This window comes from Anabrus simplex, chromosome 8, assembly GCF_040414725.1.
Source record: "Anabrus simplex isolate iqAnaSimp1 chromosome 8, ASM4041472v1, whole genome shotgun sequence".
Taxonomy (NCBI): Eukaryota; Metazoa; Arthropoda; class Insecta; order Orthoptera; family Tettigoniidae; genus Anabrus; species Anabrus simplex.
This window is the reverse complement of record NC_090272.1, coordinates 122757191-122772795: the sequence shown is the minus strand read 5'-3', so window position 1 is coordinate 122772795 and position 15605 is coordinate 122757191. Positions and strand designations below refer to the sequence as shown.

General features: G+C 38.4%; 1 protein-coding gene across 2 annotated transcripts in view; it reads right to left on the bottom strand.

Annotated features, from left to right (window-relative positions):
- Window positions 1-14762, bottom strand: part of LOC136878877 (zinc finger CCCH domain-containing protein 18) — a 210947-nt gene extending 196185 nt beyond the window's left edge. Inside the window, exon 1 of one of the 2 annotated variants that reach the window (XM_067152440.2) lies at window positions 14267-14762. The gene's annotated coding sequence lies outside the window, so the exon portion shown is untranslated. The remainder of the gene's footprint in view (window positions 1-14266) is intronic. The other variant, XM_067152441.2, reaches the window with a different exon arrangement.
- Window positions 14763-15605: the final 843 nt, after the last annotated feature.

The window sequence follows — 15605 nt, the reverse complement described above, 5'->3', positions numbered from 1 at the left end:
GGAAACAATTTTTTTTTGTCATTTTGAATAAGTGCATAGCATTTACAGTCAATAATGAAAATATAATCTTCGGGGGTATAAATTATAGGGAAGGTAGCAGGGTATTGCAGATTAACGAAATCTTTGAATAATGAAAATTTAATTGGTATAGTCAGTAAGACCCATATATTACAAAATACAATACAGGATGCAGCTGACTTTATCTTCTTCTTTTCCTACCGCTTTTCCCCACACCTGTGGGGTCACAGGTGCGAACTGCGTCGCACATGAGATCTGGCCTTGTTTTATGGCCAATGCCCTTCCTGACGCCAACCCTATAGGGAGGGATGTAATCACTATTGCATGTTTCTGTGGTGGTTGGTAGTATGGTATGTTGTCTGAATATGAAGAGTGTGTTTGGACAGACACAAACAGCCAGTCCCCGAGCCAGAATTAATCAGAAGCGATTAAAATCCCCAACGCGGCCGGAAATCGAAGCTGGGATCCTCTGAACCAAAGGCCAGTATGTCAACCATTCGCAGCTGACAGTTTAACTGTTAATATTGAATGTTTGAAGTTGAAAATGAATAATCGTTTTTCAGTTTATACTGTGAGAACAGAAGTCTTTCTGTGAATTTCTTGATATATTTAATTACAAGCAGTTATTCTCAGTAAATCTAAATGGCGGTCTCCTTTCCCATGCATTGAAAGGGTTGGAAATGTATACTTGATTAAAGTCTTATTTCTTATCTGCACGAAAGCTATGTAAGATATTAGTTCCATAAAAATAAAAAATAAATTAGGTGAAGCCTACTTATGGCATTTACATTCATTGATGTCCATGTTTCATGCACATATCATGCAAATACAAAGGGAAGAAAATTCTATTCTGGAAACAATGGAAATCCTGGATACCATTTCAGGTCCTTCAAAACAGATTGAAAGAGAAGTTCATTTGCCTCAAAGTTAAAGAGAAGTTAGAAAATGCTAGAAAAGAAGGTTATGATCAAGAAGTTACTGTTTTCATTAAGGAAGCTATGTTGTTGTATGAATCATGCTACAAATACTTTAAATGGTCTGTTTTAAACTGATGGCGCTGAAAGGAGATAGGGATTATTATGATGCTGAAAAAGGTACTCTGTATTTGCAAGCTGTGTAAATCCTTTCAACACCACTCCCGAGAATCTGGAGCTGGTTCAAGATGATGATGATGATTAAATCCTTTCAAATTGATAATGTGAAATCTTTTGACCATTTCTGCAATTTCAAACATTTCCTGAACAGGAGTAGTAACGATCCAGTATTTAACAGGTTACCTTGTAGTCAGAAATGGGCGAAGTATTTCCGCGAATTTACGTACGAATCTAAAGTACATGTCATATAAGCCAAAACTCCAAAAGGCAAATTGGATGTCCAGAAACGTACCATCAAGTTGTGTAAATTAAGTTTCATTATCTAAAATTTGTAAGAATTTACTGTATAATATAGAAATGGACAAATTTTGTTCAACATATATGAGGAATTTAGAATATATAAGTCTAAATTTAGATTCTAATAATAATAATAATAATAATAATAATAATAATAATAATAATAATAATAATAATGTTATTTGCTTTACGTTCCACTAACTACTTTTACGGTCTTCGGAGACGCCGAGGTGCCGGAATTTAGTCCCGCAGGAGTTCTTTTACGTGCCAGTAAATCTACCGACACGAAGCTGTCGTATTTGAGCACCTTCAAATACCACCGGACTGAGCCAGGATCGAACCTGCCAAGTTGGGGTTAGAAGGCCAGCGCCTTAACCGTCTGAGCCAATCAGCCCGGCAAATTCAGATTTAACGAAGAATTTTTGTGTCCTCTTTTTCCTGGCATTGTCCTCCTTTTTAAGTAGTTTCATCCTCTTTTTAAAAAAAATATCTATATACATCTGGTCAACCTACTCTTACACCACCATCCTCCCTCACACTAACCCACAGTGCTTTGTATACATGTATTTGATTTGATGGAAGAATAATATACTATACAGTTGGGTGATTTCATCTCAAATCATATAGTGCATGTCAATTCATTATCATGAATTTCTCTTAAAAAAAATATATATATATATATATTAGGCTTCTATATCATGTGTTAAGAAATAAAATATTTTCATTTTCTCTTGATTTTTAAAACGATATGGCCTTGTGAAAAAAAAATTATATTTTGGGCAAATAACTCTTAATACAGTAAGGAACAAAAAATATAACGAACACCAAAAGCACGGGATACCTGGCAGATGTTTTGCTTTCAAGCAATAAAATATTTTCATTTTCTCTTGATTTTTAAAACGATATGGCCTTGTGAAAAAAAAATTATATTTTGGGCAAATAACTCTTAATACAGTAAGGAACAAAAAATATAACGAACACCAAAAGCACGGGATACCTGGCAGATGTTTTGCTTTCAAGCTCACTCTTAGTATGTTCAAACTTAGTTGACGCACACACTTACAAATTTACAAAGAAAATACAAAAATGTAAGATTTTAAATTTCAAGTCACAGAATGCTAACTTTCCTGTTATATTTCCACAAAGAATTAGTCTAACTATTAACAGTGTCTTCTCTGCTCCAACTATCTGTATTACTGGTACGTAAATATTTATTAAATAACCTAACCTCATGGCACTACAGCCCTGAAAGGCCTAGGCCTACGAAGCGACCGCTACTCAGCCCGAAGGCCTGCAAATTACGAGGTGTCGTGTGGTTAGCACGACGAATCCAATCATCCGTTATTCTTGGCTTTCTAGACTGGAATATTTATTAATAAACATTTAAAAACTCACATTTTTATGAATCGACTAATTATTTACTTGAAAACCTCCATCACAAAACTTATGAGAATTGCACAGTACATTATTTGGTTACTGTGTTAGTAGTGGGCAATCTTTGGGTGTGTAAAGTGTTAGAAATATTTTGACATTCTGCATATTAAGCATTTAATTTCTAGTGTAAAATAAGCAGTCTCAGTAGCCACTTATCGTGAGAAGGTACAATTACTGACACCGATACCAGACAGCTACTCCAAGCAACAGTTACAAAAATACATACCCACTTCCTCAAATTACTTAATTTAAAAAGCTGTAAAATAAAGGAAAAAATGTATTTGGGCATGCCCTGATTCCTACTGTGGACATCCATTACAGGATGATACACTTAATGTTGCTCTGGAATATTACCTAAGTGATGATAAAGATTGTAGGCAAAGTCCTAATTAGGCTGATGTTATCTGTAAGTGAAAATGGTGAAAAAAGCATAACAGCATAATAAAAAAGGAGAACCCAAAAGTAAAATCTGGTCTCATAAAATTCTACTCCTTATGACAAAAATGGGTAAAATGCCAGCCAGTGAAGGAAGTATACAAATGCATTTACTGCACTAACTTGAAACATATTTGTTTCACCATAAGCAGATGGATCTGATGCTCTTGTGTATATGTTAAGAGCTGCAAGATAAATGTTGGTTGCAGGAGTATGCAATGTGTCCTGATGCTGAAGGGATAACCATTGAAGCATTACACCTTCAGGATATCAACAATGACATGACCTCTGCATTGTGGGAGGTGGTGGTGATCACTGTTTTAAGAGGAAGTACAACTTGGCAAGAGAAGAGTTGGTGAAGAAGACAGTGGAGCCAGGGAAGTTTGTTACAGAAGTTAAGCATTGGGTCATGAAAGGAGTAGCTCACCATCATATCCACAGCATTCAGAGACAGGCAATAACAGAAGTAAAATCAGCCACATCCCAAAGGCATTCCACACATTATGGTACTATTCACAGGTAGTGTAATGTGCACATGTAACACAGACCTATGGTGTTTCGCACATTGCGGCGCTATTTACAGGCAACACAAACCTATGGGACCAGAACTATCCCGTGGTATTCCTCACATAGTGGGAGCCAAGCATAGGCAAGGCAGAACCATGGTGTCACACATCCCATGGTGTTGCTCATATAGGAGTACGGAATCACAGGTACTGTAATATCCTCATCCTGATTCACACACTGTAGCTACTAATCACAAACCTATTACGTACCTAACATAGTGGTACTACGTGCAAGTAAATGCGACCCATGGTGTTCCCTGCGTGATGGTACTAATTACAAGTAGTCTGATGGTTCTAATTTGATCATCCCTTGGTTGCCCCTTTCAGTCGCCTCTTATGACAGGCAGGGGATACTGCGGGTGTATTCTACATGTGTGTCCCCCACCCGCAGGGGGTACCACGAAACAAACTCTTGCTTCTAAATACTGTAAAAGTGGAGTAGGGGAATTCTGTTTACAAAAGGGACAAGAGTGGTCTGCTATGAAGCCAGTGGCAGGAATTCAGTCAAGTCACTGATGGGTTGCATCCCGGAGTGGCACATACATTGCAAGAACAGTTCTCCATACAACACAACCTGCTACTGAGTGTGAAATGCAGAGACCTCAGTATACCTTAAAAGACTCTGTTGTGAGCAACTTCAATTCTTGTGTGCAAGACAATCAGTGGTGTGTGGGACAAATAACTACTGTCTCATGAGCTGCAAGATGCAACAGTCTCCTTTACGAAACCTCATGGTCCAGAAAATGCTTTCAAATGGCCATCATCAGCTGATCAGTGTGCAGTTCGTTTCCCAAGTGCAGATGAAAAAAAATTAAAAAAACAAACTATTTTCAGCAGTGCAGTGTTGATTGTAACATTGTGAGCCTCTTTCAGCACACTTCTTATAAAGTGGTTGAAATATATATTCAGGGTAAAACAAATCCTGGACAATCGATTGCCTAGTACAGACTCTTTGCCTTAGATTTCAAACCCTGAACCAGTATAGGCAATTCTAATTCATGGAATGTCGTAAAGAAGTAAAATCAAGACAGAAGAGAGTAAAAATTTGTGAAAAATAACAGAAAAATGCATAAAGTTAACATGTATTCTATATATATAATTTTGTTATAAAATGCTTGAACAAAATTTTTTTTTTTGCTAGGGGCTTTACGTCGCACCGACACAGATAGGTCTTATGGCGACGATGGGATAGGAAAGGCCTAGGAGTTGGAAGGAAGCGGCCGTGGCCTTAATTAAGGTACAGCCCCAGCATTTGCCTGGTGTGAAAATGGGAAACCACGGAAAACCATCTTCAGGGCTGCCGATAGTGGGATTCGAACCTACTATCTCCCGGATGCAAGCTCACAGCCGCGCGCCTCTACGCGCACGGCCAACTCGCCCGGTCTTGAACAAAATCAAAAATTGTTTTCCCACTCACTTATAGCACTGTAAAACAGTTATTTTGACTCAGAAATACCAATTGTGCATTATATTTACTCAACATCAGCAAACATTTAAAATATTCAAAGTGTCTGGATTTTTTAAACTTGGGTGTAGATAGGCCTAACTTAAAAATTTCTCACATTTTGCACAGAAAAAAATTGCGCACTCTGACTACCTTCAATAAGTACAATAATCAAATAATATCCCATGCAATTTTTAGAATATTAAGGATGAGGTTTTAGAGAACATAATTTCTAAAGAATCAAAAAGTTTCAGATTCTCTCATTTTTATGAAAATATATTTTGATAGTTTAAGAAGTTAAGGCATTAATATAACTGCTGACAGTCGAGTTTCTATGTTATCATTCCTCAAGACAGTTAACATCCTTTGATTATTATTCATACTCTTACACGCCAGCCTCGTAGCAACCCCTTTCGGTACTTCCAGGAAGGGGCTACTAACTCACACGACCTGGGATCTCCCAGCCGGCTTGTAGGGTGGGGCCGGCCTTTCCGTGTATTGTTCTCGTCGGCCAGCTTACCTACGAGTTTCTTGGAGATTCAAAGTGAACGTTCTGCCTCTAGTGACCTCGCGAAAATTCTGGCTCAAATCACCCGAGCTATAAAAAGGGAGGCTAGCCGTGGACAGGGAGTGACAGTTGGGCTCCGGGGTGGAGCTAGTCAGTGTTAGACTCCGTATGAGACTCAGTGTGTTGGGGTTCGGTGGCTGGGCTGAGGGCAACAGAGGTTTTGGCTGTCGCTAGTGTCTCACCGAAGACTGAACCAGGAGCTGTGGTTGTGGTGTCGGAGAGACCAGAGAGTGGGTGGGCTGGAGGTGACAGAACGGAAGACTGTACTGTGTGTTCGTGTATTTCTGTGGACCGAGGCTCGGCGTGCGTCAGCGAGGGAAGCCACTATCGCAAGTGTGAAGGTAAATGGACCTGTGTTAATGTTCGCAGTTGTGAATATCGTCCTGCTGTTGAATACTGTTGAGCTGTTCACTGCATGTAACTGTGTGAATTACTAGACTGTCTGTAAAATCGAACCAACGGACAGTCATCGTGTGTCGAGTGGCCTGTAGCCCTGTGTTAAGATCTAGTTGTCTACACACAGCTGCTGTATGAGGTGACTGGACTTGGGGAAAGTGAAAGTAAGGATTAAGTGTCCGCAGGTATAGCAACGGGCTGGACTGCCCACTGGGCAGAAAAAAATGAAATGGCGTATGGCTTTTAGTGCCAGGAGTGTCCAAGGACATGTTTGGCTCGCCAGCTGCAGGTCTTTTGACTCAAAGCTCGTAGGTAACCTGCGCATCGTGAAGATGAAATGATGATGAAGACGACACATACACCCAGCCCCAGTGCCAGCAAAATTAACCAATGGTGGTTAAAATTCTTGACCCTACCGGGAATCGAACCCGGGACTCCTGTGACCAAACGCCAGCACGCTAACCATTTAGCCATGGAGCCGGAAAGGAAAAAAGGGATTTGTGAACAGACTTGTAATTAATTAGTAAGTGTGGCGTTTCATAACCGCTTAGAACTATGTGTGTGTGTGTGCGCGCGCACGCGCATGCATTTATTGGGTCATCCTGAAATAAATTAGGGTAATGAAACAGTTTTATTTGTAACAATATTTTGAAGTTTGCAAAAAGTAACAAATTTTCTTATTTTATTTCTCCAAATTAAAGATGAGAAAAAAGCTCAGAAGTTTGTGTGTTAAATCATGTCTGACAGTATTGTGAACAAGATTTTTACTAAAAATAATTTCAGATCTCTATCGCTTTCAGTTTTAATTACTGATTTTATTTTCCCTTTTGTTTAGAAATTTTTACAAATACCCTCATTTAGATGGATCTAGAATGTTTTAAGAAATCAACAGAAAAATGAATTTGTGATTTTTTGATAGACGTCATGTGGAACTTCAACATATTTTTTCCAGCAAACTTCAAAATATTGATTTGACACTTCACTCTTGATCTGTATGATTTGAGATGAAATCACCCAGTTTCTCAAACACTGCTGATGCCTTCTACTCTCGTCAGAGGGTCTGGCTTACAAGGGCTGCACCAAGCTAGCAATAGTTGCATTTTTTGTCTGAAATATGGTGTATCCTTTTTTAAATTACCTGAGTAAACTTTGTACATATTTTCAATTTGACTGTTTCATTCTCATGTTAATACAACACAGTTAACAGGAGAATTTAAGACTGTATGAACAATATGCCCCAGATAGTAAAGATGCTAGTGAGGAAAGCATTGGCAAACTACCTCACTCAGCATGTCTTTTATGCTTTATAACACCGCCATAGGTTTCTACCGTTTCCTTATAACTGTATAGCCTTCAGTGGTTCAGTCTGATGATCCAACTGGCTTCCAAGCTGAGGACTTAACAGAATTAAATTTAAACAGCCAGAAGAAGAAATATTGGAAAACATGAAGAAATAACTTGTCTGCTGAACACAAGAACTAGCAAATCACAGATTAATTCCAAAGCACTTTGGTACTTATTGAACGATGAATTCTTATCGTCGACTTAATATTTCAGAAAGGGTTTAATACCAAAGTGACTTAAATTCAAGCTTCTCACATGAATTTTAAATCAATTAAGTTGCAAAATTGATTTTTCTCTACATGACAGCATGATTGGATCGATTTAACTAGCAGCAATAATGATGTGTATATCTGAATTACTGCTCCAGCAAATTCAAGACGGTTTTCATCTAGGAGAAAAGTAAATTATGAAAAGAAAAAAAAAAAAAAGTTCTCTTCTTGGAATCTCAGACTATGTCAAACAAATGTACCATGTATCTCGTATTGTTGCTATTTACAGTAGTTCTTCCAATACTATTAGGAGTCAAAGATGGGGCATTTGGAAAGGAATACATATACTTACCTTAGGAGTACTGGTTCCATGTCATAGAAGCAAGAACTAGTTTATAGTTTAGGCAAGGTAGTATATAAATAAAAAGCTGAGGTAATGGTTTCTTGGCTTCCAACAGCATCGCCTTTATTAATTACTTAATAATTAATAATGCGTTTTCCATTTTAATTCTTTAAGGAAAATATTTTTGCCACAGACATGACTAAGAACTACTGCACACAGCATTCTTGAATTCATTTACACCCAGTCTGAAGAGTTACTTACAGTAAAATGGTTATGTCACTAACCGGACCTAACCAATCCAGACCAATAGTCTTCTCACTAGCCTGGTCTTATAAAGGAAGTGGTCTTGTCACTAGTTCCTAAGTTGGCAGCCTTGTGGAGCACGCTGTAACATCGTCTGAGCCAAGCCATGTTGTATCTCTAACCTCTTATGACATAGTCCGTTTGCATAGGTTCAAAGGAAACTTTACCAATGTTTTCCTTCAGCAAGTCATTTACTTTGAAACTAACTACACTACATGTTAAAGATAAATAGTCTAACCTATCAGGAATAGTGAAATGCAAAGTGAGATGCAACAGCATAATTAAGGGGAAAGATGGAATAAAAAATCATCTGGAGTACTGTAATTATGGACTCTACAGTTGATCAACTGATTAAATTAATGAAGATTTCTTTAATGATATCACATTTTTCCAGTTATAACTTGCTCATGAAACTGAAGTAAGAAAAAAATTAAAAAGCATGCATGTTTAGTTTTTAAACCAACCTGAACCTTTCCATTCACAAAAATGTTCACACCTCGTCTAACCACACATTTGCTTCACAAGCTATTCAATGTTTACTATAATCTCGCAAAGAGAAGGATCAGTAAATATCTGCTTCCCTGCATTAACATTATTAATCATCATCATATGCAGTTTCCAGCTGCTGGTCTGTTTTGCTTATTAATAATGAATGCAAAAATCAAAATAAAGGAAAAAAAAAGAGCTCCCACCCACACCGCTCATTCGTTACTAGGGTCATAATTCGTAAGAGCTGCTACCAACTGAGGAAATGTGTGCACAAGTTGCAAGGTGAAGATAATTTTCACCACCGATTACTTGACAACATAAGGGTTTAGACTCTATGTGTGTACAGTATGTAGAGTATATTAATTTATCACCATTGGTTTATTTTCAGCATAAGGGGCTATACTTCGTTTAGGTATGTGTATCATCACTGAATTTTTGCATAAGATGTTAGAAATCTTCCCCTTCAACCAAGACCAATAGAGCACCCGTACACAACAATGGGTGGCGTGAATAAAAACGAGCATGCACTTTTTACTCGCAAATTTAGAGGAGGCACTCGCAATGAGGTGAATAAAAACTGCCGGTCGGTAGCAGTCAGTCACAGCATTCCTGTGATCTTGAGTGCAAACTCCAGTCACTCGAGTAGCAGAGTGGGCGCTCCAGATTTCTGGTGAATAAAGATAAAGCAGGCACTCATTTCCGTTAGTGCCTGCTCATGTTTCCTTGAGCTAATTCAGTAGGAGACTCCAAATGATAGGATCAAGTTCAACAGCATGTCGGAGTTTATGGTGGTGGTTGAGTGGAAAAGAAAATTATATAATCTTCGAATGGAATCATCTCAACTTGATTATAGAGTGTTATATAGGTCTAGTAAGGAGCATGCTGAATGGTTAGCAGAGCATTTCCTTGGGCAGTCCAAAGAAACAAGAGGTGGTGCACTAACAAATGAAGAAAAAATGAGGATCTTCTTATGTTGGTGACTCTGGATTTCAGAGCAGAGTTGTTGAAGACATCTCGGAGCATTAAGTCAAAAACAATTTTGCAGGTTTTGACATGAAGAGAAATGAAGGCAGATTATTAGATAAAATGCAGATTAGATACAGGAAACACAGGCTAAGTGACAAGAACGTTTTAGCTTCCCTTATGCTGTCGGAGCTGTGGACTGTACTCTTGTACAAATTAAGAAGCCACATGTTCATGGGAATGACATTTACAGAAAAGGCGTCCCTAGCATTAATGTACAGGCCACTTGCAATTGAAAGGAAGAGTTCAACCAGCGTGGATGTATCACGGCCTCACTCTGCCCGACTCCCAAATTTGGAGGAACTAGGATGTTTGCAGAGTTATGATGCATCTGTTGGAAGTCGAAGGGATGACAACTCCTGCAGATCTGACTTATTAAAAAGTACATTCCCTTGTCAATACGGTATACTACTTTCATCATAATTCATTTTTGTTATTTACGTTATACCATTTTCCTCAATTGATTAATGTCGTAATTTTCAGGCTATGATTTCCTACCTTTCAGACGGTCAATGGTAGGGTTACTCTTCCCCTGTATCAGATTCATCAGTCGCTTCTCCCATTATTTTAACGGTATGGGTTTGTTTCCAGTACGCTTTAATTCTACTTTATATTTCAGTCTCGTTTTCATGTTTTGTAATTTTTTACCAACAAGAATATTTAAGTTAAATTTAGCAAGTAGCTCACACTTGACTGCATTTATTGCACTTGTTTTCTTGTGCTTCTTATACGGTAATTGTGACTTTGAAAAGGAATTGTATGTTCCTTTAAAATGGAAATAAAAGCGGACTGGAATTCCACACTGTCTCCTGCCATGTTGAGCACTGAACTATCCAGAAGTCATCAAAATGTTATATACATGGCACGTACACGACCTTCATCAGCGAGAATGAGCGACTGCTCCAGACACTCGAGTTTATGCTGTGCTTCCACTCTACATTTTTATTCACCGCAAATGCGGAGTGGAAGCTCATCGGCAGGGAGACATTCAGTCACTCAACAAGCACATGCTCAGTAGCTTAGAATCATTTTTATTCATACCACCCAATGTTCTCTTCTTTCTGGTCACTTACCTTACTTCCCCGCACAATTACCAATTGTTTCTTGAACATTCCGAGGTGTGTATATTAAATATTGGTCTACGCATGTTCTGGATAGTGACAAAACCCACCGGTGCAATACGTCACGGGTGCAAAGTTTCTCAAAAGCTGTGTCCCCACATATCAAACGGCTGACCTATAGCAATGGATCTACGATTGTTTGGTAGTTGGTAATGAAATTTGTGCTGAATTTTGGGGGTGACACCACATTTAATAAATTCCAGCCAATGGTAGTGGCTCTTCACTCAGGAAGAATGGAAAATAAATTAAATTGAATTTTAAAATAATAAAACAATTTACAATATTCTTTGCTTTAAAAGTCAATATAATTCTGAGAAGGTGGGCCCCTAGAATTGGCAATAAACACCTTTCTCTCTTACATATTATATGAGGTTACAATTTCTAAGATTAAAATTCCTAAAATAACTGATGGGAAATTTATGTTACCTTAACTGAAAGCTTATCACCATTGGATTATGTTCAGCATAAGGCATTAGAAACTTTATCAACATTGGATTATTTTCAGCATAAGATGTTAGACTTTGTGTAGGCGTGTATATTAATTTATCACTATTGGTTTAGGAGTATTTATTGTGCCATTATTGGTATGACATCTGTTGAATTCTGGGAACAATGCCATATACACAAATTACAGCCAATGGCAGTGACTTTTGATGCCAATGATATGGAAAACCCCGCACAATTTATATTAGGTTAAAAAAGAATAGTTTTGAGGATGGGTTAGTGGGTCCCTGACCTCGGTAATGAAAACATTCTCGTAACGCCTTATTCATCAGTGCAAGTTAATGCCATTATCCTGGTTTTTAGCTGAAAAAACCATGATAACAGTTAATGTTGCATTCACCAACAAAATTACCTCGCTTAATGGCAGTTAGAGGGCGACTGGAACGCCTAATTAAAGAAAATATCACCAAACAAAGAGATGACGATGCCATCGGCCCCTGATGACATGAAATGAAAATTAGTGAAATAAGAAGTACAGACTAACTAGAAAGAAGATGTAAGAGAATTTAAAATAATCAGGACAGATAACCCATGCCTTACTCCAGTAAAGTAAAATAAAATAGAGAGAGACCAACAGTATAGAATAAAACATCTTAAGAGTTCATTCATAAGGTATAACTTAAGTCATTTCCTGGCGCTACAGTGGTTTGAACGCAGGCACAGCCTTCAGGCCACCAATCACAGCTGCAGATCCAGCATGCCGTTCACATATGATTGGTGGCCTCAAGGCCGTGCCCTGCGTTCAAACCGGTGTAGCAGTGGAAATCACCAGAAGTTTTCTATCTCCTGAACTATAGGTGGATAAAAAGACACCTTACATACGTCAAGGACTACAATAACATTGACTATGTAATATACTTTAGGTTATTCAAAGCTTTGCCTTTGTCAACCTTATCAATGATAACAAGTAGCTTATTGTTTAAAGTTATACAATTCCTTTTAAGTTATGGCCAATCATTGTTCATTTGTGTTGTTAAACCAGTAGAAATATGGAGTCTGCCCCGCAAGGATTATAACATATGTTAGTTTCATTGCTGTTATTCTTACCTAGAAATGATTCTGGAGGAGAGATGTGTTCATTACGCCCGCCCCTAGAAGTGTATTTACTTTTATAACCTAAAGTAGTGGTCCAGGCACCATTATCCATTGCTTCTGCCAAAGATCACGGGCATTGGCCGATGTTACTAACCACTGCAATAGAAAGAGACTAAAGAGGCCCCCGAAGTTTGAAAGTGTCATGGCGTCGGACGATTACGTTACACTTTCTCAATTTCTCCTTCAATCTCCGGGCTTATGGCAAGGAAAAAACACGTAATTTATTAGCCAGGTCAATTTCTGTCATGAGAACAGTGGCACCTTTGGGGCCACACTTCCTTCAAGAGACTTTATCTATGGACGCAACACATACTATCTGCGCAGCAAGAAAAAAAGTAATTTAGTAGTTGTAACCTATCTTTGCACATCCAGGCCAATCTCTTGTCATGAGAACAGTGGCCTCTTCGAGGGTACACACCCTTCGAGAGGCTTTATCTATGGCTGCGACATATACTGTTCGCATGGCAAGAAAAAAAAAGTAATTAAGTTAACCTGTCTTTGCACATCTAGGCCAATCTTTCATGAGAACAGCGGTTCACAACTCCCTTCTAGAGACTCTTTCCTATCACCACGGCGCATACTGTCTGCAGGGCAAGAAAAACAATATAGCCATATCGCACCAACAAGCAACAGTTGGCAGCAGTGCTACTCTACTCATCTCTACTTACCTCACAGCTACTAGTGGAAACAGAAGTATTAAACAAAGGACAGTCTCTTCGCGTGCGCCACATAGTGGTGCCTCGTGTTACTAACACTGCGGGGCGGACTCTATAGTTATACCGTTAAACCATCTATTTTCTGTATTATCCAAGATATTAATGTTTTTCTGATGCTAAAGTCTGTAACAAATCCTTGTCTTAGTACATCATATTAGGACATAATTTACAATAAATTATTTTCAAACACTGAACCTGCTTAGAGACTTGATTACTTTTGTACTAGGGTCAGCACGTAGTCAATTGTTTTCAGTGGATCAGCATGAGAAAGTTAAGGTTCAAATTCAGATTGAAACAAAAACTTAGTTTTGGTAAAGTTGGATAATAAATGTTGTGGTGATACAGAAATTAATGTTATCAAAGACAATGACATCCTAGTTTTAAAAATCCAATATAACAGCAAAAGTAACATACGGCGCCTAGAAGTCATTATGTGATTTGCTGAGGTGAGTTTTGTTAAGTATAACCAAAATACATTTTGAAATAGATGTACAGCAAGTCTCAGGACCAAAACCTAATGAAATCAAGGGTTCAAATCCCATCAAGCAAAGGCATATTAAAGTTGAACATTGAACGGAGTTGCTATACCAAGTAATTCATTCCAAACAATCAAATATAAACTGATATTTTCCCTTACAGCAAAATGCAGTCATAAGGTCAATACGTATTACAAACTGAAGAATGTCTTGTGAGCTTTTCTACATTCAGTAAACACTTCAATTTACATTGACGATACTTAGATTAAGAACAAAGTATCCAAAGAAGTTGCTGTTCCACAGATTCCACACCAATTTCAAGAACTGATGATCTCATTAGCTGATTTCTGTTGAAGTCTTCTGATCAATAACCACATAAACGCGGTCTTACCTTGTTCTAGAGGCAAAATCTCCATAGTGAACTGGCACAATGCAGTTACCAGCATTCCACATTGGAAATGCAGAAACACTAGAGAGTTCCCTACACACTTCGTAGGTTAACATTTTCAGAACTTTCGACTTTCGCAACTACTACACCGTCGAACCAAGTTACGATAAAACTTTCAACACAACACAAAATTAATAAAACTGGAGTCTTCACATTTCTGAAAATAATACTAGTACAAAGACATGACCTGCTTTAACACTCGAAGGAGAAAAAGACATCCCGGCGTAAAGATGCACTCGTCTTCTATGCTCAATTTGTGAACTTTTAACTGACCTTACCTTGTCCTACTACACGAAGACACAATGAAAATCACCTTGAGCACTTGCAAACTTTCTATGTTCACTAATGTATCAAAAATCTTGATTTATTCAGCCAAAACACGCAGAAATGTGCGGACTTTGGCTTAATTCCTGGCTTCCCTTTGTTGATCAACCATTGGTCAACTCAATATTACCCATAATGCATCGCGAGTAACCAACGAAGTATATCTATTGCACTGCCTGCTCGATCTGCATCCGATGGCTGCTTATACTGCCTGCTCATTCCATATTCAAACGTGTAACACGACTTACAAAATATCTGGCGCTAGATCGCAGCACCAGACGTACCCAGTTATCGCGTGAATACAGCTAGATAAGCATACAAGTAAAATTTCAAATCTGAAAGGAACAGAAAAATTAAAGAATTGTATGCACAAAGTGGTGCTCTAGAGAGTGATAGCTTCAGGACTTTTCGAGAAAGAGATTTCGACGAATAAGAAAACCTGTAAAGTTTGTCTGTATGGTACTTCCCTACATTAATAAGTAGAGGTTTCACGAATTTCGCCACCACAGTTTCTGACACAAGTTCCTGGTGCTTATTGTTACTAACACACTTACAGTGGCACAAAGAGGGTAGAGCCGGGCTGAGTGGCTCAGACAGTTAAGGCGCTGGCCTTCTAACCCCAACTTGGCAGGTTCGATCTTGGCTCAGTCCGGTGGTATTTGAAGGTGCTCAAATACGACAGCCTCGTGTCGGTAGATTTACTGGCACGTAAAAGAACTCCTGCGGGGCTAAATTCCGGAACCTCGGCGTCTCCGAAGACCGTAAAAGTAGGTAGTGGGACGTAAAACAAATAACATTATTATTATTTAAAGAGGGTAGAACATAGTTTTTTATAGTCTGGAACAGTACGGTAGAGCTGCCTCAACAAATTTCTGTAGCCCCATAACTATGCCAATAAATCCTTGCTGGGGGTAGCGTAGGCCTCCTCTATCAGACTGTCTGATTAAGTTCATCAATG